We start from the raw sequence: 26,096 nt of genomic DNA, 5'->3' as shown, positions 1-26,096 counted from the left end.
GGAACTCATCAGCCAGGGGCAGAGTGGTTAGCCTTTGTCCCTAAGCAGCCACCCTCGGGTTTGACGTGGTGGTTCAAAGACTGCTGGCAAACCGGTCTGGTGCAGGATGAAGGCATCGTGACTGCTGCCAGGATACCGGGCATTCACCATCATGATGTGCTGGACGTGGTCGCACAAGAAGTGCACGTTAAGTGAGTGGTAGCCTTTGCAGTTACGGAACATCTCAAGGATTGGTATGTGCTGCCCGCAAAGCCACATGTGTGCAGTCAATGGCACACTGCACCATGAGGAAGCCCGCTAGCCTGGCAAAGCCAATGAAGTCTCTTCTCCTGGAATAGAGAGCCTCTGTGACTTACTGGTTGCTGCAATGGACAGCAAACTGGGAGAGGTTAGCTATATCTCCTGGTCCCGACTGGCAAAAAAATTCAGGGCCACGGTGACTTCAGGGCCACTGGGAGAACCGCTCTGCTCTGAGGCTGTATGTTCGACTGCAGGAGGTGGCAGAGTTCTGTGACCTTGGTGAAGCGGAGCCTCCTAATACACTGCTCCTGGCTTAAGCGCAGGTAGAAGTACGCTTGGAAGACCCTGGGTGGGGAAGGCCTCCTGCTGAGAGCCCTCCTGCCCCTCCTCCCTCTGCGTGATTGGAAGAAGGCACAAAATGGAGCATCAATGTCGAAAATGGCAGATATTGCATCAAACCAGCGTTCCACACTCAATGACATCATAATCTGCCTCATCTAACTATCTGGGGCGTGCGCAGGCAATGGCAGCAGTACCGACCTCCCAAAATGGCGGCCATCACAGGACCCGCTGAAAGTGAGGCGGCCACCATTTTTCAGCAAAACCGGCCTGAACGGCGAGCGCTAAAACTTCAAAATTCGCGGCCACGGACTTCAATAATTGCCTCAGCTGGCAGGGGTGGGGGGGGAGGAATTCTAGCGAGGGATTTTGTTTCCGAGTGTGAGAATGCTGCCTCAGCTGGGGGCGGGGCAGGTGGCAGAGTTTTTATAAATAGTTGGGAGTCTGCTATGGCTTCAGTGGGGTGAGATGATCTTTGTCTGTGTGGAGAGTGTGATTTTTCTCTCAGCACTGACACTGTCAGCTGTGGGGAAGGTGCTGTGAACTTTGATACACCTTTGGTCTCAGTGGGGTGAAGTACAACTGTTTCCTCTGTGGTGGTGTTTGGTGGGTTTCAGTCAGATAGAAGCATGTTTGCTTTCTCACTTCCTGATGGTGGTGAGTCATGTTCGGGTAGTTCCGTGGCTGCTGCCAGCCCTACAATAAACACACCCAGTAATCCATTCTTCATTTGGCAGGTTAGTTGAACACAACAGGCCTCACAGCAAAGACTAATTCTGTCTTCACTCGCTGTCTACTTACCAGTAGGACTCACTGATTAGCAACCAGGAATGGGAATGTTGGATAATTTATAGAAAATAATTTCAAAAATGTCCTGAACACTTAATTTTATAAAATAAGGAACTTGATAATGACAGTAGTCACTTACCGCCCATGAATACCCACTGACAGCAGCTGCTTCTTCATTTGATACTACTCCTTCATAGGGTCCAAAGTGAATGCCTTTGGGAATAACCTGCCCTTCATTCCATACACCAAGAGCAGCTTTTCAAATTTTTGAAGTCGCTATGCTGAGACCCTCCGGAAGGGTTAAATGTGCTCTGTCTGGCTGACCGAATTCCACCACCGTGTCCTTTATGAACAATGGAGGACCATGCACAGGGCATTCTTCAATAAAAAATGTCTCGCAGTCTTCACAAACTAACACATAAAATACAGATTAAAGATGGATCAGGATCTCAGTTCATTATTCAGTGATCATTGAGGTGAAGGGGGATAGTACTGAGAAAGGATAGATTACCTATCGTAGATTTGATCTTCCTCATTGTTTCACAGAAATCACAGAAACCCCACAGTGCAGATAGAGGCCATTTCGGCCCATCGAGCCTGCACCGACACATATCCCACCCGATCCCCGTAACCCCTACACCAACACATATCCCACCCTATCCCCATAACCCCACGTATTTAATCCCCCTAACACTAAGGGTCAATTTATCATAGCCAATCAACCTAACCCGCACATCTTTGGACTGTGGGAGGAAACCGGAGCACCCAGAGGAAACCCACGCAAACACGGGGAGAATGTGCAAACGCCACACAGACAGTCGCCCGAGGCCGGATTCGAACCCGGGTCCCTGGCGCTGTGAGGCAACAGTGCTAACCACTATGCCACCGTGCTGCCCTTTGATTGCAATTCAGTCTGCACACACAAGTACGATATTTCAACAATCTATCAGCTGGTGAAAACACTTGGGGCATCTTCCCTCTACGAAAATTACACCCAGTCAGATCTTCCCCTACTCTGTTGTATACAAGGGCTTGTTCTGGGCGACATGTTCGGTTCTTTACTCCAAGGCAGTACTGACCACAATTAACAACAGCATTGCAAAAACTGTCAACAGTATCTCCAAGCTGTGCCACACCAGATAAGATTAGGAGTGGGCAGGAAGGGAATTTTGCACAAGGAGGCTGAATTACTTCCTATAGGTTATAGCTTCCTCATTCTTTGAATGAAGTTCAACATGCATATCCAGTTAGAAAAGTCCATCTAAACCATCAGGAAAATCACGCTTGGGGACAGTGCCACTTCTCAAATTTGCCCTTTCAGTTATGCCATCATCTTCTCCCTGCACCCCATCTCAAACCATGTTGACACCCAACTTAATTCTGGCTGCATCATCAATTCTTCGGGGATGCTCATTGCGCCATTCATAAGTTTGAATGTTAGCTGCTGCTTATCAGCCCAAGCCTGGATGTTGTCCAGGTCCTGCTGTAGGCTGGCATAGGATGCTTCAATATCTTAGACAAGGAGCTGCTATTCCCTGTAATCAGGGGCCATTAGTTTATGATTACTGAAAGTCCTATTCTATTTTATTACAAGTTTCCAGAATTATTATCAACAGTTTGGGGATCATATTTGTGATTGTTTTTCCTCAATGATAAAGAACAATCGGTGCCTGTTTGTGGGCAAACACAGGCCTGCACTCCTGTCCCACCACTCTGACATGCTGTATTGCTCCACCAATCCCCTGGCCTACCAAGGCCCCTATGTCATCACACCAAAACACTCAATAAATTATTCCTGCCCTGAGGAAATGGATAGGTTACTTTGCACATACACAGGTAATCATCGTCACAAAGTTCCCTTTCTTCAGTGTAAACTTTTCTCTCTCTATTTCTGAAACTGTATCTTCTGCTTTCAGTCTCGTTGGTTGTTTCTTCATTTGCTGACCCCAAGATCTTTCCAGTACAGACAACCGTGGAATAAATCAAAAAGATATTGAACAAAAATTGAACCAATTAATAGTAATATTCTTGCATGTAAGGTTTGTTTTTGGTTGCAGAGGAGATGCTGAAGACATTTATAATAATAATAATAATCAACTTTATTGTCATTGTTAGTGCACAAGTGCAGTACAACGAAATGTAGGCTTGCGGCTCCCGAGAGTGTACATTTAGATTAAGACATTTAATTACATAATAATGCAAGACATTGTGTTTGATGTGCCATCAATAACTCAAAGGCAAGGAGTTTAAAGGATTCAACAGAAGGCTTTTAATCACTAAGAACCTTGCATGTCTTTCCACATCGGATTCGTCTGGTAGAATGACTCATACAGCTCTTGAGACCTTTATATGACAAAAGACAGGGGCGCAGCCAATACACACAATAGGAAAAAGGGGGCGGTACACACAATACAAAGCAGGTAAAACACAGGGGCTGATGAAGGCATATATTTCATCACATTCACCCCTTCTACAGATTTAGTCTATCCGGGGGTGTGATAGTCCTTCCTGAACGTCGCAACAGTACCTCGGGTTCTGACCGGGAGTCCGTGGTGCCCTCCTGGGCATACCCATGTGCTGGAGGTGTTGCAGGTACTTCTGGGGGTGGTGAGGATACCTCTGGGGATGGTGGAGGTTCTTCTGGGGGTGGTGGTGCTGGGTCGTCGTCGCTTCCTGCCAAGGCGAGGTCCTTTATGGACACGGTGTCCTCAGGCCCGTCGGCGTGCTTGACGTACGCGTATTGCGGGTTTGCATGGAGTAGGTGTACTGCCTCCACGAGGGGATCTGTTTTGTGGCCCCTCACATGCTTCCGTAATAGGACTGTCCCTGGGGTGGAGAGCCACGAAGGTAGGGGCACTCCTGAGGTTGATTTGCGGGGAAAAACAAACATCTTCTCGTGAGGAGTGGCGTTAGTAGCAGTACACAGTAGCGACCTTATCGAGTGGAGTACGTCTGGGAGGACCTCTTGCCAGCGGGAGGTAGGGAGGCCTTTAGACCTTAGTACTAAGGTGACCGCCTTCCACACCGTTGCGTTCTCCCTCTCCACTTGCCCATTACCCCGGGGGTTATAACTAGTGGTCCGACTCATGGCTATCCCCTTCGACAGCAGGTATTGGCGCAGTTCGTCGCTCATGAACGACGCCCCCCTGTCAGTGTGGATGTAGTTAGGCATGCCGAACATGCAAAACAGGCTGCCGAGGCACTTGATGACCGTGGCACTGGTCATGTCTGGGCAGGGGTAGGCGAATGGGAAGCGGGAGTACTCGTCCACAATGTTGAGAAAGTACACATTGCGGTCGGTGGAGGGGAGTAGTCCCTTGAAATCTAAGCTCAGGCGCTCGAATGGCCGTGTAGCTTTGATCAGGTGGGCTCGGTCGGGCCTGAAAAAATGGGGCTTGCATTCCGCACAGGTGCGGCAGTCCCTGGTCATAGACCGGACCTCCTCGATGGAATAGGGCAGGTTACGGGATTTTATAAAGTGAAATAGCCGGGTGACCCCCGGGTGGCAGAGGCCATTGTGGAGGCCCTGTAGCCTGTCCCCCTGGATGCTGGCACACATCCCTCGTGATAGGGCATTGGGGGATTCGTTGAGTGCCCCCGGCCTATATATTATGTCGTACTCAAACGTGGAGAGTTCGATCCGCCACCTGAGAATTTTGTCGTTCTTGATCTTCCCCCTCTGTTTGTTGTTAAACATGAAGGCTACCGACCGCTGGTCGGTAAGCAGGGTGAAGCGTTTGCTGGCTAGGTAGTGCCTCCAGTGCCGCACTGCCTCCACTATGGCCTGGGCCTCCTTCTCTACCGAGGAGTGCCTGATCTCGGGCCCTTGGAGGGTTCTTGAGAAAAAGGCTACGGGCCGCCCATCCTGGTTGAGGGTGGCTGCTAAAGCGAAGTCGGACGCATCGCTTTCGACCTGGAAAGGGATGTTTTCGTCCACTGCCTGCAGCGCGGCCTTCTCAATGTCGTGTTTAATGCTGTTGAAGGCGGCGTGGGCCTCGGCCGTGAGCGGGAAGGACGTTGATTTCAGGAGGGGACGGGCCTTGTCGGAATAATTGGGGACCCATTGGGCGTAATAGGAGAAAAACCCCAGGCACCTTTTCAGGGCCTTGGGAGTGTTTGGTAGGGGTAGCTCCCGTAGGGGGCGCAATCGGTCGGGGTCCGGACCGATTTCCCTGTTTTCCACCACGCAGCCCAGGATACAGAGGCGCGTGGTGCTAAAGACACACTTATCCTCGTTGTAGGTGAGATTGAGTCTGAGGGCGGTTTTCAGAAATCTCGCGAGGTTCGAGTCGTGGTCTTGCTGGTCGTGGCCGCAGATGGTGACGTTGTCTAGGTACGGATAGGTGGCTGTTAACTGGTTCTCATCGACCATGCGGTCCATCTCCCGCTGGAAGACCGAGACCCCATTCGTTACCCCAAAGGGGACTCTGAGGAAGTGGTAGAGGCGTCCGTTCACCTCGAAGGCGGTGTATGGACGGTCCTCCGGCCTAATGGGGAGCTGGTGGTATGCCGATTTTAGGTCGATGGTGGAAAACACCCGGTATTGTGCAATTTGGTTAACCATATCCGCTATGCGGGGCAGAAGGTAGGCGTCTAGCTGGGTGTATAGATTAACCGTCTGGCTATAATCTATCACCATCCGCTTCTTTTCGCTACCCTTAACTACTACTACCTGGGCGCGCCACGGGCTGGTACTGCATTCGATGATACCCTCCCGCTTGAGTCTTTCTACTTCCGACGCAATGAACCGTCTGTCCTCCCAGCTGTACCGCCTACTCTTGGTCGCTATGGGTCGACAGTTGGGTGCGAGGTTGGCGAACAGAGAGGGCGGCTTGACCTTCAGGGTAGCCAGACCGCACACTGTGAGGGGCGGCTGGGACCCACCGTAGGTAAGCGTGATACTTTGGTGGTGGCACTGGAAGTCCAGACCCAAGATCACGCTCACACAGAGATCTGGCATTATCAATAGTTTAAAATCTCTGTAATCAGTGCCTTTTACCGACAACATAACCGCGCAGAAACCTGTAATTTTTGAGGTATGAGTCTTATCAGCCATGGCGATTTTGCCCTGTGTGGGGACTATCGTTATTGAAAGTCGTTTCACCAGGCTAGGATGAATAAAGCTTTCGGTGCTCCCGCAGTCAATCAAGCATTTAACCTTGTTCCCGTTTACCTCTATGTCCATCATCGATCTAGACAACGGATGCGGCCTGGATTGATCCACTGTGATCGAGGCCACCAGTGGGTCCTGGAGATCCGTGTAGTCGGGACAAGATGGTGGACTCCATGAGGGTGGACAAGATGGCGTCCAAGATGGCTGCCCCCACGGCGCGCACGCGGCGGTGGCGGAGTTGGAGGCGGGGTTCCCTCTGCAGACTTTGCTGAAATGTCCTTTCTTCCCGCATTTAAAACAGGTGGTGCCCTTCGCTGGGCACAGATGCCTGGAGTGTTTGTCCTGGCCGCAGAAGTAGCATTTCGGGCCCCGATGCATCGCAGCAGTAGTGGGGCTCCTGGGTGGGGGCTGGGGCTCCGATGGTGCTGGGCTGGCCTGAGACCTGGGAGGTGAAGATGGCTTCCAAGATGGCGGCCCCCACGGCGCGCACGAGGCGGAGTGGGCCGCGTGGCCTGAGGAACAGGATTCAGAGTTCCTCTGGGCCATATCCAGCGATCGCGCTATGCCCATAGCCTGTTTTAAGTCCAGTCCCTCCTTTTCAAACAGTTTCGGCCGAATGTAGTTTGAACTGAGGCCCGCAATAAAGGAGTCTCGGATCAGCTCCTCCGTGTACACGATGGCAGACACGGCCTTACAGTTACAGTCTCTGCCCAGTACTTTTAGGCTTAGCATGAAGTCCTCCAGTGACTCACCATGCCGCTGCGTGCGAGTAGTCAGAAGATGCCTGGCGTACACCTCGTTTATTGGCCGCACGTAGTGGGCCTTCAGAATGGTGCAGGCATCCCCGTAGCTGGTGGCATCTCGGATGAGAGGGGAGACCCGATGACTCACCCAGTTTCGCAGGATTCCCAGTTTCACGTCTCCGGTGGCGGTCGCGGCTGCTATGGCGGTGGCTGAGCTTTCGATGGAAAATTCAAAGCATTGGAACCAGTGTCCGAACTGTGTGGCTGCGTCTGAGGCATGGGGGTCCAGATCCAAGCGCTCTGGTTTCAGGAGTCGATCCATCTTGGTGTTTTAGTGATTAAAATTGATGTGCCATCAATAACTCAAAGGCAAGGAGTTTAAAGGATTCAACAGAAGGCTTTTAATCACTAAGAACCTTGCATGTCTTTCCACATCAGATTCGTCTGGTAGAATGACTCATACAGCTCTTGAGACCTTTATATGACAAAAGACAGGGGCGTAGCCAATACACACAATAGGAAAAAGGGGGCGGTACACACAATACAAAGCAGGTAAAACACAGGGGCTGATGAAGGCATATATTTCATCACAGTGTTAATCTGATTTGAATGACTACGGTAGTGGTCATATTATCAACATAGAGCATCTCTTGCTCATTAAAAAAAATGTAATTATTCAAAATAGAAATACTTCACTGAAATCCTTTATTCCAGGACAAATACCTTTATTGGATTCGCTACGAGCTTCACTTTCACAAACCAAGGTACTCGTTTCTCTTTTGATCTTTTTAACTGAAACTGTCTCTTCCATCGCTGAGGCAGTGTCCACAGTGAAGCCCCTGGAAACTTCAGCTTTATCCTCTTCTGAATGGGACGCCATCTGTGATGGGGCTTTTTGGTTCTGAAATGCAGGATGTGACGGTAAAACTGTACCTCACCACTCCTGAATTAAAGAATAGCTGCCTCAAGACTGCCTGTATTACTAAACAGATTATGTACAAGTCAAAGTGTTTGTCTATTTTTCTTCTCCAATAGTTGTTTTAGAATATTTAACAAAACAAAGCTACCCAACTACACATTGGATAAATGCAGTCGCTCCCCAGTGTAGTACTGAGCCACACAGGTCAGAAAGTTCCCATGTTTGATACTGTACTGCTGTGTTGAGTTCGCTGATCTCAGCAAATGTGGTAAAATTAATATAATTAACCTCAGCACACTTTTGCAAGGGAGGGAATAAAATTAGCCAGGATTCCCAATGATTGCTAACTAATCATCACTTCTGGAAAGGTCTGCATGCATGTATATGAAAACAGGATTGACCTTCTCCAACAATGAAGAGCCTAACACATGAAGAACAGCCATTGAGCAAATGCCAACAGGGCTGCCCATTAAGTCAGCACAAAGTAAGGAAACATATCTACTCATGAAACAGTGTCTTCAGGAAAATGGGAGAGGAGGAGATTTGACACATGGGCTTGATTTTGCCAGTGTGGGTGGGCTGGGGCGTTTCAGGTGGCATTCATCTCAGGACCCCGACTCCGAAGTGAAGTGGGGAAAAAGTGCGATGTTGCCCTAATTGGGCAATTGATTTCCAGCGTGTGGGAACCCCTGGCCCAATGAGTCTTTTCATACAGAAAGTCGCCTCCGATGATGTCATCAATGCTGCTGGATGGAGGATCTAGAAGCAGATACAATTTCCTTTAAAGTATCTGCCATGCTTGTCCCCAATGTTAAGGGCGGATGTTTCTGCAGCCCTGCGTCACTGGAAATTTTGTTCCTCACATCTAGTTCCCAACATGAGAATTGCAATTCTGGATTATAATAACAGGAAAAACTAGAAACTTGAGATGTTAGTACAGCAGCAGTGACAAAGGGGTTTTGTCTTCAAGAACCAGCTAGATCCATATTATGGAGCCTCAAGGGCAACATATCAAATTGATGTCCATTAATTTGCAGTTATTTGAAGCTGCTGATTTTCACAGATTTTGGGATGCTGGGGGAGGATTTATCCACCAACAGCGCTAAGAGACCTTTCCAACTCTCCAGGCCATGAATTTCAAGGACAAGTAACCAAGAATGAAATACAAATAGGACCAAGTTGCCAGGGACCATGGACTGTAAATTGGGCTCTCATGCAGCAGAATGAAAAAGAAAAATTGTTTGCTAGAAATCTGAGATAAAGACAGAAAATGCTGGAAGTGTGTAGCAGCTCAATTCGTGTCTGAAGGAGAAAGACTGGTTAATGTTTGGGTGGGAACTTGTATCGATATATCCTTCAGTTGCTGACAGGCCTGCTGTGAATATCTAGCAGATTGTTTCCATCTCGATTTATTAGTTTGATATGAATTTCTGTTCACTTTGAATTACCTTTCTGGTATTCTCGTTCTGAGTCTTCTTGGTATCTTCATTCTTAAGGAGAGGCTTAAAGAATCTCAACTATTAAAAAAAGACATCAGTGTGATTGAGATAATCTCAGATTTCAGTTTATTTATGTGAACAGCATGAAGATTCTAAAAATATCTTGTTTATTCAGGCTCAAAAAAGAATCAACCCATTTTGCAGATAAAAAGTAAAGAAAACTTACACAAGTAGAAGGGAAAATGTGATCAGACAATTTACTTATATTTCCAGCTCTCCAAAACTTCAAAGTAACTGCTGCCTGACAAAAAAATATGTACTAGCTGCTGGACAAACTGGTTATAATCAGGGTGTTAAAAAAGCACATTTAATACTTTAACAAAGAAAACACATCCAATTTACTTGGTGGGTTTTTCACAAGAAGTTTAGGCGTCCACTCCTCATCCGAGTCACTAGAAACATACACACGGGGTTGGTGCCCACTGCTAGGTCTTGACATGAACGCTGGATCTGGTACATTCAATCCTGTGAAAATTAAAATATTCCAATCATCTACAGTTGATAATTGCCTGTATTTAATTTGACTTAACTTACTAACGTAAGGCATTTGTTGAATCGAACCATTTTAGAATAATATCAGGTAAGAGCAGCACAGAGGCTTTCCTTTCATCAATGGCATCTGGATTTAAATCCAGCCCAGACTGATCAGAGGAAAAGGAGCTTTTATGTTATGTTGGGGAGCTGGGAGCACAGCACTCAGACCCATGCCCTCTAAGAGCCTTGTTCTCCCAGATTTTTATGCCACTGACCCCTATTGGACCCATTGGAGAGTCCAAAGGAAGGAGATTTACATTTGTGACAGCTGACGGTCACTCTCAGTACCGAGGGAAAGGAAGGTCCTTGATGGCATCTGAGATGTAGAGCTTTCCTCCCTTATTCCAATATTTACTGTTTTTATTCTTCATTTAGTTTTAATGACAATCATTTAGTAGTTTTGTACAAAAAGTGGGGGGAAAGCCGCACAGGTACAACAGGAGGTGTTCTGATAGTCAGGTGAGATCAGGATCAGCTGCGCTGTCCCCACATCACAAGCCTACATACAGTCAGACAGGATTTTTTTCAAGGCAATTAAATTAATATTCAGTGAATCACAGGTTGGGGGTGCTGCATTTCCTGATATGTGTTCCTGATGTGTGCCAGGGGCGGTGAAATGTAAAATCCCAACCAAAATGTCTAACCACATATGAGAACATTGACTTGGGTGTAATATTGGAAGAATTGTATGGCAGTACGAATCAGAATGTTCAGGAAAGGAAGAGATAAATGTTGAAAGCAAGAAAATAATTGATCTTGTACAAACCTATTGCAAGCATGGTTTCATAATTCTGCTGCACTTTCTTATAATGGATGTCGACCCATTCACTTAGCTCTGCCCAATCGTCTTTGGAAAGATAAACGGCAATGTCTTTCAGCTTCTCTAGAATCTGGAGACATAAAATGAATGTAATTTCTGATACATCTAGGCATTTTATCTGTAATCTTCACAAACTACAATTGTAAGATTAGCTACCCTGTCAGATCTGCCAATATTTAAAAGAATATCCTCCACACCACTTGAATGGGCCGGCACAGCCAGCCTTTATTGGAAGCCATCAATATCGTGGCAGCATGATGTTGAAATGTCTTGAAGGAAAGTTGTCTCAAGACCTTCGACAATCAGTGTTGGTGCTACCATGCTCCAGAGGATATCTGGAAAGGCAAAACAAAATGGCTAAAAATGCTCCCACACACCAGCCCCATTTCTAAATTATTCTTCCTCACCTTCTTTATGCTCACATGCAACATTCCAGAGCCAATTGTACACAAAAACCTAACAGCAGGTTTTTCGGTGCTGCTGTTTTTGAGCCAGTTGTTCAAGGACACCCATAGTGAAAGCCTCCGATTCCTCCCCCTCAGTGTGACATTATCCACAGTCACCCGAACGTCATAGTCGAGATCAGTCTGGTAACTTCAAGGTACACAGCAAAAGACCATTCAGCAAGTTTCACCATGTTGTTAACTATGGTAGATCTACTCTTTTAACCTCATTTTCCCCACTTTCTCCATTCAATTAATACCCATACAACCCAAGAATCTATCCACTTTTAAATACCTGAATTAAATCTGCATCAATGGCCTCCTGTGGTGGTGCATTTCACATTCCCACAACATTTTGCTTTAAGATTGTTTTCCTGGATTGAATTTTCAACAGATTAGTTCTAATTTTAATTTGATGTCGCTTGATTACAGAATTCACTATTAGAAAAATCACTCTTGGAAATCAGCTACCTTGTCAATTCCCTTTTTAAGTTTACTCAGGATGTGGTCAATGCTAACAAGACCATCTTTAATGCCCATCCCTAGTTGCCGTGAGAAGATGGTGCTGGATTTTCTTTTTAAACACCTCGATCAGATCACTTCTCATGTTTTGGGAGGTTTGCTCAGTCTCTGATCAGACCTAAGGTGCTAACTGGAATAGGAAAGGCAAATCCACAGCAGTACTTTCAGTTAAATTGCAGCTACAAGACTCGGATAAACCTGGTAAAAGAGAAGTTCAAATCTAGAGACACAGAAAGAATTAACAGTGTCAATGAGGTGAGACGGGAGGAGGATCGAGCAGAGCATAAATGCCGGCATGGGCTGGTTGGGCCGAATGGCCTGGTTCTGTGCTGTATATCCCATGTAATCCTCTGTTACAGAGTAAAGATCTCATCAAACACTCTCAGGGCAGGTACAGTGGGTTAGATACAGAGTAAAGCTCCCTCTACACTGTCCCATCAAACACTCCCAGGGCAGGTACAGCACGGGTTAGATACAGAGTAAAGCTCCCTCTACACTGTCCCATCAAACACTCCCAGGGCAGGTACAGCACGGGGTAGATACAGAGTAAAGCTCCCTCTACACTGTCCCTTCAAACACTCCCAGGGCAGGTACAGTGGGTTAGAAACAAAGTAAAGCTCCCTCTACATTGCCCACCAAACAGTCCCAGGGCAGGTACAGCACGGGTTAGATACAGAGTAAAGCTCCCTCTACACTGTCCACCAAACAGTCCCAGGGCAGGTACAGCATGGGTTAGGTACAGAGTAAAGCTCCCTCTACACTGCCCCATCAAACACTCCCAGGGCAGGTACAGCACGGGTTAGATACAGAGTAAAGCTCCCCCTACACTGTCCCATCGAACACTCCCAGGGCAGGTATAGCACGGGTTAGATACAGAGTAAAGCTCCCTCCACACTGTCCCACCAAACACTCCCAGGGCAGGTACAGCACGGGTTAGATACAGAGTAAAGTTCCCTCTACACTGTCCCTTCAAACACTCCCAGGGCAGCTACAGCACGGGAAAGATACAGAGTAAAGCTCCCTCTACAGTGTCCCTGAAACACTCCCAGGGCAGCTACAGCACGGGTTAGATACAGAGTAAAGCTCCCTCTACAGTGTCCCTCAAACACTCCCAGGGCAGGTACAGCACGGGTTAGATACAGAGTAAAGCTCCCTCTACACTGTCCCATCAAACACTCCCAGGGCAGGTACAGCACGGGTTAGATACAGAGTAAAGCTCCCTTTACACTGTCCCATCAAACACTCCCAGGGCAGGTACAGCACGGGGTTAGATACAGAGTAAAGCTCCCTCTACACTGTCCCTTCAAACTGTCCCAGGGTAGGTACAGCACGGTTAGATACAGAGTAAAGTTCCCTCTACACTGTCCCATCAAATACTCCCAGGGCAGGTACAGCACGGGTTAGATATAGAGTAAAGCTCCCTCTACACTGTCCCATCAAATACTCCCAGGGCAGGTTCAGCACGGGTTAGATACAAAGTAAAACTCCCTTGACACTGTCCCTTCAAACAATCCCAGGGCAGGTACAGCACGGGTTAGATACAGAGTAAAGCTTCCTCTACACTGTCCCATCAAACACTCCCAGGGCAGGTACAGCACGGGGTTAGATACAGAGTAAAGCTCCCTCTACACTGTCCCATCAAACATTCTCAGGGCAGGTACAGCACGGGTTAGATATAGACACTGACATCGCACTGATGGGCCGTAACTGTAATGATATCAGCAAATAGTGATGGTATTTGCCTGTTTGATTATTATGCCTTACCAGCATATTTGCCTGTTTGATTATTTATGCCTTACCAGCAGAGGGCATGTGAGAGAGAGACAGTTTAGTTTCGTTTTAGATGGATCTCTAAGATGGTGTCTCCTGTAATGCTGTTAACTTAGTTGAACAAACTTTAGATTAAAAGACATTCTCTTTCATCAATGTGTCGTCATTGAACCCACAAAGAAATCGATACATGGTGTCAGAAGAAGTGATTGAAAGAGATGAAGAGGAAAAATCTGAAGTTAAATCAGCTCTCCACATATTAGCAAGCCAAAAGAGAACATCGTTACTTACCATTGGAGAATAGCTAACGAAGTGAAAAATGGAAGGTCTACACCCACCGGCGAAGCTTCAGTTGACAGGTAATGTGGCTGAAAATTGGAGGAGGTCCAAACAACGTTTGGAGTTGTATATAATGGCAATCGGAGCTGACGAGAAAAGTGATAAAGTGAAAGCGTCAGTGTTCTTACATGTCGTGGGTGATGAAGCGCTGGAGGTGTATAATAACTTCACATTCGCTGCTGATGGAGACAAAATGAAGCTGGATAAAATAATGGAACAGTTTGAGGCCTACTGCATACCTAAACGTAACGTGACGTTTGAGAGGCACAGATTTTTCACATGTGTTCAGAAAACGGGAGAGGCTATTGATCAGTATGTGACTGAACTGAGAAACAGAAGCAAAACGTGTGAATTTGGGGGACTGACAGACTCGCTGATAAAAGACAGACTGGTGTGTGGTATTCCAGATAATGGTCTAAGGGAAAGACTGCTAAGAGAGCAAAATCTAGACCTGGGAAAAGCCATAGCACTATGTAGGGCTACAGAGACTGTGAAGTCGCAGGCAAAGGAGCTGTTCAGTGACAGTAGCTGCAACGTGGATGCAGTGAGAAAGAACGGACACAAACCGTTTAACAGAAAGAGAGCCAATGTGAAAAAAGAGGCGTGGCCAGCGAACAAAAATGAAAGGGGCAATCGAAAGTCATGTAGTCGATGCGGTACAAAGCATCCACCAAAAAAGTGTCCAGCATATGGTAAAACATGCAATAGTTGCAACAAAAACAACCATTATGCCCGTTGCTGTAAGAACCAAGCGCAACAAAGCAAGGTCCACACAGTAGATGAAAGCGAGATAGAGGAGTTCTGTGTGGATGTTGTGTCTGAAAACAAAAAAGAAAAAAGAGACTGGATGTTGACACTAAAAGTGAATGGCATACACATTCCATTTAAATTGGATACTGGAGCACAAGTTAATGTGATATCAGAGACTGATTTTAAGAAAATTAGACCCAGACCAAAGATACATGGAATAAAAGTGAAAGTGACAGGATACTCAGGTACTGATATACCAGTGAAAGGAAAATGCATTGTCAAAGTGACACACAAGGACAGAGAGCACACGCTAGCATTAATCGTGGTGCCAAAGGATGTGCAGGCCATACTAGGCTTAATAGCATGTGAGAGACTGAACCTAGTAAAGAGAGTCCTCGTTGTGGAAAGCGAAGGAGAGACAGTCTATGATGAACTCATGAAAGAGTACAACGACTTATTTCAGGGTCTAGGCTGCCTTCCAGGAGAACACACGGTCAGAGTAGATAAAAGTATGCCAACGGTCATACATCCATGCAGAAAAGTTCCATTTGTTCTTCAAAAGCAACTGAAGGCAGAGTTGGACAGGATGGAAAGCCTGAACGTGATTCAGAAGATAGATGAGCCAACTGAGTGGGTGAGTTCCCTCGTCGTAGTGGACAAAAAGAATGGAAAGCTCAGAATTTGCCTGGATCCAAGAGATCTAAACAGAGCAATAAAGAGAGAGCACTTCAAGCTTCCTACACGTGAGGAAATCATGTCACAGTTTGCAAATGCAAAGTATTTCAGCAAGTTAGATGCATCATCAGGATTTTGGCAGATGAAACTGGACGAGGCAAGTTCAAGACTGTGCACGTTCAACAGTCCATTTGGCAGATACAGATTCCTAAGGTTACCATTTGGCATTGCCTCAGCTCCTGAAATGTATCACAAAACTATCCATATGATCTATGAGCACCTGGAGGGAGTTGATACATCAATGGATGACATCATAGTATGGGGAACCACGAGAACTGAGCATGACGAGAGACTGAAAAAAGTGCTGGAAGCAACAAGGAAAACAAACCTGAAGCTGAATAGAGAGAAATGCCAGCTCGGGGTGACAGAACTGACATTCGTGGGAGATATCCTTAGCAGTGAGGGCATCAGACCAGATCCCAGAAAGGTGTCCGCCATTGAGAATATGCCAAAGCCACAATGCAAAAAGGACGTGCAGAGGTTTAATGGAATGATCAACTACATGGGTAAATTCATATCCAACCTCTCAGAAAAGATGGCACCACTGAGACGACTAACTGAAAAGAACATAGTATGGGAATGGAATCATGAGCATGAGAAGTCATGGAGCGATCTAAAGAAACTGCTCACAGAGGAACCAGTTCTGAGGTTTTATGACCCAGCGAGACCCATCAAGATATCATCAGATGCATCACAGAGTGGGCTCGGTGCAGTTCTTTTGCAAAAATATGACTACTGGCAACCTATTGCATATGCATCGCGCTCAATGACAGACGCGGAGACGCGATATGCTCAAATAGAAAAGGAGCTGCTCAGCATCACATACGCCTGTGAAAGATTTCACCAGTTTGTGTCAGGACAAGCAATCAGTGTAGAGACTGACCATAAGCCCTTGATTGCATTGTTCCAAAAGCCACCAAATAGCTGTCCGCTTAGAATACAAAGAATGATGATCAGGCTGCAACGCTATACACTGAATGTTGCGTACACCCCGGGTAAGCTGATGTATACAGCAGACACGTTGTCCAGAGCTGTTGACCCAGGAGAGCCCGCAAACACCAAAATGGATGAAAAAGTGAACGCCTACGTGGACATGATCACAAGTGCACTGCCCATAGCAGATGCAAAAATGGAGCTCATAAAGACTGAGGCAAACAAAGATGAAACACTCAGACGACTGAGAAAAAGCATCTTGGATGGATGGCCCAACATGAAGCAAGACTGCTCACCTGACATAGCAGAGTACTGGAACTGCAGGGCGGAACTATCAGTGGTCGAAGACATCATCTACAAAGGAAGTAAAATAGTTATCCCAAAAAGTCTGAGAAAAGAGATGCTAAAAAGGATCCATGGAGGACATCTGGGAATCGAAAAGTGTAAGAAAAGAGCACGAGAGGTGATGTACTGGCCACGAATCAACCAAGATGTGACAAATGAGGTGTCAAACTGCACAATATGCCTGAAATATCAAGCAAGCAATCCGGTAGAACCACTAAAGCCACACCCAGCGCCAGCCAGACCTTACCAGAAGGTAGGCGCGAACCTATTCGTATGTCAAGGGAAGGACTATCTCGTAGTCACAGACTATTACTCCCTGTATCCAGAGGTTTGTAGACTGTACACCACCACTGCAGATGCTGTGATAACATGTATGAAAGCCATATTCTCCAGACATGGCGTGGCAAGCGAGGTGTTCACAGACAACGGACCCCAGTTTTACAATGCAAGTTTCCGACACTTTGCCAAAGAGTGGGACTTTGTCCACACAACGTCAAGTCCTCACTTTCCACAGTGCAATGGACGAGTGGAAAAATCGGTCCAGACAGTGAAAAGACTGATGTACAAGGCAACAGACAGTGGAACTGACTTCTACCAGAGCATGCTTGTATACCGCACAACGCCGCTCGAGTGTGGTATGTCACCAGCCCAACTCCTTATGGGACGTCTGCTAAGGTCAAACCTACCCATCCCGGAGAACCTCCTGAAAACAAAAGAGGGGGAGAAAGTGAGGAAGTTCAAAGAACAACAGAAAGAAAAGCAAAAGTACTACTATGACAGAGGAACACAAAACCTACCTGAACTCCACACTGGTGACCAAGTAAGGTTCAAAGACAAAACAAACATATGGACTCAGAAGGGAACCGTCCTGAGTGAAGTCCAACCAAGATCATACATCATTCAGACAGATGAGGGTGCTGTTCTGAGAAGAAATCGTCGGGATCTTCTCATGAGACCAGCCACAGCAGGTCAAAAGACTGATACTGTTGAACAACCTGATCACACAGCAAGTCAAAAGACTGATCCTGTTGAACAACCTGATCACACAGCTGAGAACTCATCATCTGAGGCAACAACTCAGATTCAAGGGCAATCAATCAGAAAATCCTCAAGACACGTGAAGCCTCCTGAGAGACTCATTGAGCAAGTTTAAGGACTCTTGTTATAGAAGGAAGTAATGTTATCTTATTCTCTCTTCAAGTTCTAGTGTATTTACATATTTCATGTGAACACACAAAACAAGGTTAAAAAACCTTGATAATGATAATGATAATGTAAGTTCATTAAGTGTTACAGTTAAAATGCAGAGTAATACAAAGAAAACATGTTGTTAGATAAAAGTAAAATACTTTTGTTTTAAGATAGGGAGATGTAATGATATCAGCAAATAATGATGGTATTTGCCTGTTTGATTATTATGCCTTACCAGCATATTTGCCTGTTTGATTATTTATGCCTTACCAGCAGAGGGCATGTGAGAGAGAGACAGTTTAGTTTCGTTTTAGATGGATCTCTAAGATGGTGTCTCCTGTAATGCTGTTAACTTAGTTGAACAAACTTTAGATTAAAAGACATTCTCTTTCATCAATGTGTCATCATTGAACCCACAAAGAAATCGATACAGTAACCAGGGGCGGGGCCCTGTCTCCAGGTGACATCACACAGGAGCCAGGGGCCAATCACACAGCAGCAAGGAGCGATGTCACAAAGTGGCCAGAGCCCCTCCCACTTGAGGTGTCACAGGGTCACATTGACCAGGCTCTGCTCCTGGTGTGCAGTCTCATTGGGCATGAACACAGGGTGTACAATCAGTCTCGTCTCCAGGAATGAACCGGGACCCTGCCCTACATCTCTCCCGAGTTTTATTTCCATCAGTGTAAAATGAGTGGCTGATTCACAATCTCCTGGTTTGTACCATAGCACCTACAATAAGTCAAATTCTACCCCAGTGTTTCTTTCCCTCTCTACGTATCTGCTCCCTCACAGTCTCTGCCTCTCTCTCTCTCCGCAGTGAGGGATAAGTCTGGGGCTGGGATCATACTGTGCGGAAAGGATCAGTATATCAGTTAGCCTCTCTTCCCGCTCCCACATCATTACCTCTGGTGTCCCCCAAGGATCTATCCTTGGCCCCCTCCTATTTCTCATCTACATGTTGCCCCTTGGCGACATCTTCCAAAAACACAGCGTCAGTTTCCACATGTACGCTGACGACACCCAGCTCTACCTCACTACCTCTTCCCTCGACCCCTCCACGGCGTCTAAACTGTCAGACTGCTTGACCGACATGAGCAAAAGTTTCTCCAATTAAATATTGGGAAGGCCGATGCCATTGCTTTCGGTCCCCGCCACCAACTCCGTTCCCTCGTCACTGACTCCATCCCTCTCCCTAACATCTGTCTGAGGCTGAACCACACTGTTCACAACATTGGTGTCATATTTCACCCTGAAATGAGCTTCCGACCACATATCCGCAGCACAACAAAGACCGCCTACTTCCACCTCCGTAACATCGCCCGTCTCCGCCCTTGCCTCATCTCACCTGCTGCGGAAACCCTCACCCATGCCTTTGTTACTTCTAGACTTGACTATTCCTGGCTGGCCTCCCACATTCCACCCTATGTAAACTGGAGGTCATCCAAAACTCGGCTGCTCGTGTCCTAACTCGTACCAAGTCCCGTTCGCCCATCTCCCCTGTGCTTGCTGACCTACACTGGCTCCCGGTTAAGCAGCACCTCGATTTCAAAATTCTCATCCTTGTTTTCAAACCCCTCATGGCCTCGCCCCTTCCTATCTCTAATCTCCTTCAGCCCACATCTCCGCCCCCCCCCAACCCCGAGATATCTGCGCTCCTCTAATTCTGCCCCCTTGTGCATCCCTGATTATAATCGCTCAGCCATTGGTGGCCGTGCCTTCTGTTACCCAGGCACGCAGCTCTGAAATTCCCTGCCTAAACCTCTCCGCCTCGCTCCCTCTCTTTCCTCCTTGAAGACGCTCATTAAAACCTCCCACTTTGACCAAGCTTTTAGTGGCCTGTCCTAATTTATCCTTATGTGGCTCGGTGTCAAAATTGTTTGTCTTAAAATATTCCTGTGATCCGCCTTGGGACATTTTACTATGTTAAAGGCGCTATTTAAATACAAGTTATTGTTGTTGGACATCTCTGGCTCTATAGAATCATAGACTGGTTACAGCACAGAAGGAGGCCTTACGGCCCGTCGAGCCCGTGCCAGCTCTCTGCAAGAGCGCTTCAGCAAGTCCCACTCCCCCACCCTTTCCCCAGAGCCCTGCAATTCGTTTTTCCTTCAGGCACTTATCCAATTCCCTTCTGATATACCCCACACCCCTCACTGTAACACTGATATACCCCACACCCCTCACTGTAACACTGATATAACCCACACCCCTCACTGTAACACTGATATACCCCACACCCCTCACTGTAACACTGATATACCCCACACCCCTCACTGTAACACTGATAAACCCCACACCCTTCACTGTAACACTGATATACACCACACCCCTCACTGTAACACTCCGATATACCCCACACCCCTCACTGTAACACTGATATACCCCACACCCCTCACTGTAACACTGATAAACCCCACACCCCTCACTGTAACACTGATATACACCACACCCCTCACTGTAACACTGATATACCCCACACCCCTCACTGTAACACTCCGATATACCCCACACCCCTCACTGTAACACTGATATACCCCACACCCCTCACTGTAACACTGATATACCCCACACCCCTCACTGCAACACTCCGATATAACCCACACCCCTCACTGTAACACTGATATACCCCACACCCCTCACTGTAACACTGATATACCCCACACCCCTCACTGTAACACTGATATACCCCACACCCCTCACTGGAACACTGATATACCCCACACCCCTCACTGTAACACTCCGATATGCCCCACACCCCTCACTGTAACACTGACATACCCCACACCCCTCACTGTAACACTCCGATATACCCCACACCCCTCACTGTAACACTGATATACCCCACACCGCTCACTGTAACACTGATATACCCCACACCCCTCACTGTAACACTGATATACCCCACACCCCTCACTGTAACACTGATATACCCCACACCCCTCACTGCAACACTCCGATATAACCCACACCCCTCACTGTAACACTGACATACCCCACACCCCTCACTGTAACACTCCGATATGCCCCACACCCCTCACTGTAACACTGACATACCCCACACCCCTCACTGTAACACTCCGATATACCCCACACCCCTCACTGTAACACTGATATACCCCACACCCCTCACTGCAACACTCCGATATACCCCACACCCTTCACTGTAACACTGATATACCCCACACCCCTCACTGTAACACTGATATACCCCACACCCCTCACTGTAACACTGATATACCCCACACCCCTCACTGTAACACTGATATACCCCACACCCCTCACTGTAACACTGATATACCCCACACCCCTCACTGTAACACACCGATATACCCCACACCCCTCACTGTAACACTGATATACCCCACAGCCCTCACTGTAACACTGATATACCCCACACCCCTCACTGTAACACTGATATACCCCACACCCCTCACTGTAACACTGATATGCCCTACACCCCTCACTGTAACACTGATATACCCCACACCCCTCACTGTAACACTGATATACCCCACACCCCTCACTGTAACACTGATATACCCCACACCCCTCACTGTAACACTGATATACCCCACACCCCTCACTGTAACACTGATATACCCCACACCCCTCATTGTAACACTGATATACCCCACACCCCTCACTGTAACACTGATATACCCTACACCCCTCACTGTAACACTGATATACCCCACACCCCTCACTGTAACACTGATATACCCCACACCCCTCACTGTAACACTCCGATATACCCCACACCCCTCACTGTAACACTGATATATCCCACACCCCTCACTGTAACACTGATATACCCCACACCCCTCACTGTAACACTGATATACCCCACACCCCTCACTGTAACACTGATATACCCCACACCCCTCACTGTAACACTGATATACCCCACACCCCTCACTGTAACACTGATATACCCCACACCCCTCACTGTAACACTGATATACCCCACACCCCTCACTGTAACACTGATATACCCTACACCCCTCACTGTAACACTGATATACCCCACACCCCTCACTGTAACACTGATATACCCCACACCCCTCACTGTAACACTGATATACCCCACACCCCTCACTGTAACACTGATATACCCCACACCCCTCACTGTAACGCACTCATATACCCCACACCCCTCACTGTAACACACTGATATACCCCACACCCCTCACTGGAACACTGCTATACCCCACACCCCTCACTGTAACACTGATATACCCCACACCCCTCACTGTAACACTGATATACCCCACACCCCTCACTGTAACACTGATATACCCTACACCCCTCACTATAACACTAATATACCCCACACCCCTCACTGGAACCCTCCGATATATCCCACACCCCTCACTGTAACAGTCCGATATACCCCACACCCCTCAATGTAACACTCCGATATACCCCACACCCCTCACTGTAACACTGATATACCCCACACCCCTCACTGTAACACTGATATACCCCTCACCCCTCACTGTAACACTGATATACCCCTCAAATTAACAATGATATACCCCACTTTCCTCAATTTAACACTGATACACCCCACACCCCTCACTGTAAAACACGGAAATACCCCACACCCCTCACTGTAACACTGATATACCCCACACGCCTCACTGTAACACTGATATACCCCACACTCCTCACTGTAACACTGAGATGCCCACACCCCTCACTGTAACACTGATATACCCCACACCGCTCACTGTAACACTGATATACCCCACACCCTTCACTGTAACACTGATATACCCCACACCCCTCACTGTAACACTCCGATATACCCCACACCCCTCACTGTAACACTGATATACCCCAGACCCCTCACTGTCACACTGATATACCCCACACCCCTCACTGTACCACTGCTATACCCCACACCCCTCACTGTAACACTGATATACCCCACACCCTCACTGTAACACTGATATACCCCACACCCCTCACTGTAACACAGATATACCCCACACCCATCATTGTAACACAGCGATATACCTCACACCCCTCACTGTAACACAGATATACCCCACACCCCTCACTGTAACACTCCGATATACCCCACACCCCTCACTGGAACCCTCCGATATACCAGACACCCCTCACTGTAACACTCCGATATACCCCACACCCCTCACTGTAACACTGATATACCCCGCACCCCACAATGTAACACTCCGATATACCCCACACCCCTCACTGTAACACTGATATACACCACACCCCTCACTGTAACACCGATATACCCCACACCCCTCACTGTAACACTGATATACCCCTCACCCCTCAATGTAACACTGATAAACCCCACACCCCTCACAGTAAGACTCCGATATACCCCACACCCCTCACTGTAATACGGATATACCCCACACCCCTCACTGGAACACTGATCTTTTTCACACCGCTCACTGTAACACTGATCTACCCCACACCCTCACTGTAACAGATATATTTCACATCCTTCACTGTAAAACCGATATACCGCACACCCCTCACTGTAACACTGATATACCCCACACCCCTCACTGTAACACCGATATACCCCACACCCCTCACTGTAACACTGATATACCCCACACCCCTCACTGTAACACTGATATACCCCACACCCCTCACTGTAACACTGATATTCCCCACACCCCTCACTGTAACACTGATATACCCCACACCCCTCACTGTAACACTGATATACCCGACACCCCTCACTGGAAACCTCCGATATATCCCACACCCCTCACTATAACACTGATATACCCCACACCCCTCACTGTAACACCGATATACCCCACACCCCTCACTGTAACACTGATATACCCCACACCCCTCACTGTAACACTGATATACCCCACACCCCTCACTGTAACACTGATATACCCCACACCCCTCACTGGAAACCTCCGATATACTCCACACCCCTCACTGTAACACTCTGATATACCCCACACCCCTCACTGTAACACTGATATACCCCACACCCCTCACTGTAACACTGACATACACCACACCCCTCACTGTAACACTCCGATATACCCCACACCCCTCACTGTAACACTGATATACCCCACACCCCTCACTGTAACACTGATATACCCCACACGCCTCACTGTAACACTCCGATATACCCCACACCCCTCACTGTAACACTGATATACCCCACACCCCTCACTGTAACACTGATATACCCCAAACCCCTCATTGTAACACTGATATACCCCACACCCCTCACTGTAACACTGATATACCCCACACCCCTCACTGTAACACTGATATACTGCACACCCCTCACTGTAACACTGATATACCGCACACCCCTCACTGTAACACTGATATACCCCACACCCCTCACTGTAACACTGATATACCCCACATTCCTCACTGTAACACTGAAATACCCCACACCCCTCACTGTAACACTGATATACCCTACAACCCTCACTGTAACACTGATATACCACACACCACTCACTGTAACACTGATATACCCCACACCCCTCACTGTAACACTGATATACACCACACCCCTCACTGTAACACTCCGATATACATCACACCCCTCACTGTAACACTGATATACCCCACACCCCTCACTGTAACACTGATATACCCAACACCCCTCACTGTAACACTGATATGCCACACACCCCTCACTGTAACACTCCGATATACCCCACACCCCTCACTGTAATACTGATATACCCCACACCCCTCACTGGAACACTGATATATTTCACACCGCTCACTGTAACACTGATCTACCCCACAACCTCACTGTAACACTGATATATTTCACATCCTTCACTGTAACACTGATATACCGCACACCCCTCACTGTAACACTGATCTACCCCACACCCTCACTGTAACACTGATATATTTCACATCCTTCACTGTAACACTGATATACCCCACACCCCTCACTGTAACACCGATATACCCCACACCCTTCACTGTAACACTGATATACCCCACACCCCTCACTGTACCACTGCTATACCCCACACCCCTCACTGTAACACTGATATACCCCACACCCCTCACTGTAACACTGATATACCCCACACCCCTCACTGTAACACAGATATACCCCACACCCCTCACTGTAACACTCCGATATACCCCACACCCCTCACTGGAACCCTCGGATATACCCCACACCCCTCACTGTAACACCCCGATATACCCCACACCCCTCACTGTAACACTGATATACCCCACACCCCTCAATGTAACACTCCGATATACCCCACACCCCTCACTGGAACCCTCCGATATACACTACACCCCTCACTGTAACACTCCGATATACCCCACACCCCTCACTGTAACACTGATATACACCACACCCCTCACTGTAACACCGATATACCCCACACCCCTCACTGTAACACTGATATACCCCTCACCCCTCACTGTAACACTGTTAAACCCCACACCCCTCACAGTAAGACTCCGATATACCCCACACCCCTCACTGTAATACTGATATACCCCACACCCCTCACTGGAACACTGATCTTTTTCACACCGCTCACTGTAACACTGATCTACCCCACACCCTCACTGTAACACTGATATATTTCACATCCTTCACTGTAACACTGATATACCGCACACCCCTGACTGTAACACTGATATAGCCCACACCCCTCACTGTAACACTGATATACGCAACACCCCTCACTGTAATGCACTCATATACCCCACACCCCTCACTGTAACACACTGATATACCCCACACCCCTCACTGTAACACTGCTATACCCCACACCCCTCACTGTAACACTGATATACCCCACACCCCTCACTGTAACACTGATATACCCCACACCCCTCACTGTAACACTGATATATCCTACACCCCTCACTATAACACTAATATACCCCACACCCCTCACTGGAACCCTCCGATATATCCCACACCCCTCACTGTAACAGTCCGATATACCCCACACCCCTCAATGTAACACTCCGATATACCCCACATCCCTCACTGTAACACTGATATACCCCACACCCCTCACTGTAACACTGATATACCCCTCACC

The 26,096-nt window shown here is 47.5% G+C and overlaps 1 pseudogene; it reads right to left on the bottom strand.

Moving 5' to 3' along the window:
- The window catches only part of LOC147109806 (histone-lysine N-methyltransferase PRDM7-like), a 63,461-nt pseudogene that overhangs the window by 21,110 nt on the left and 16,255 nt on the right, over positions 1–26,096 (bottom strand).

Source organism: Somniosus microcephalus, chromosome 12, assembly GCF_052327205.1.
Source record: "Somniosus microcephalus isolate GS21.2 chromosome 12, FLI_Smic_1.0, whole genome shotgun sequence".
Taxonomy (NCBI): Eukaryota; Metazoa; Chordata; class Chondrichthyes; order Squaliformes; family Somniosidae; genus Somniosus; species Somniosus microcephalus.
The sequence above is the reverse complement of the archived record's forward strand: the minus strand, read 5'-3'. Positions and strand labels throughout refer to the sequence as shown.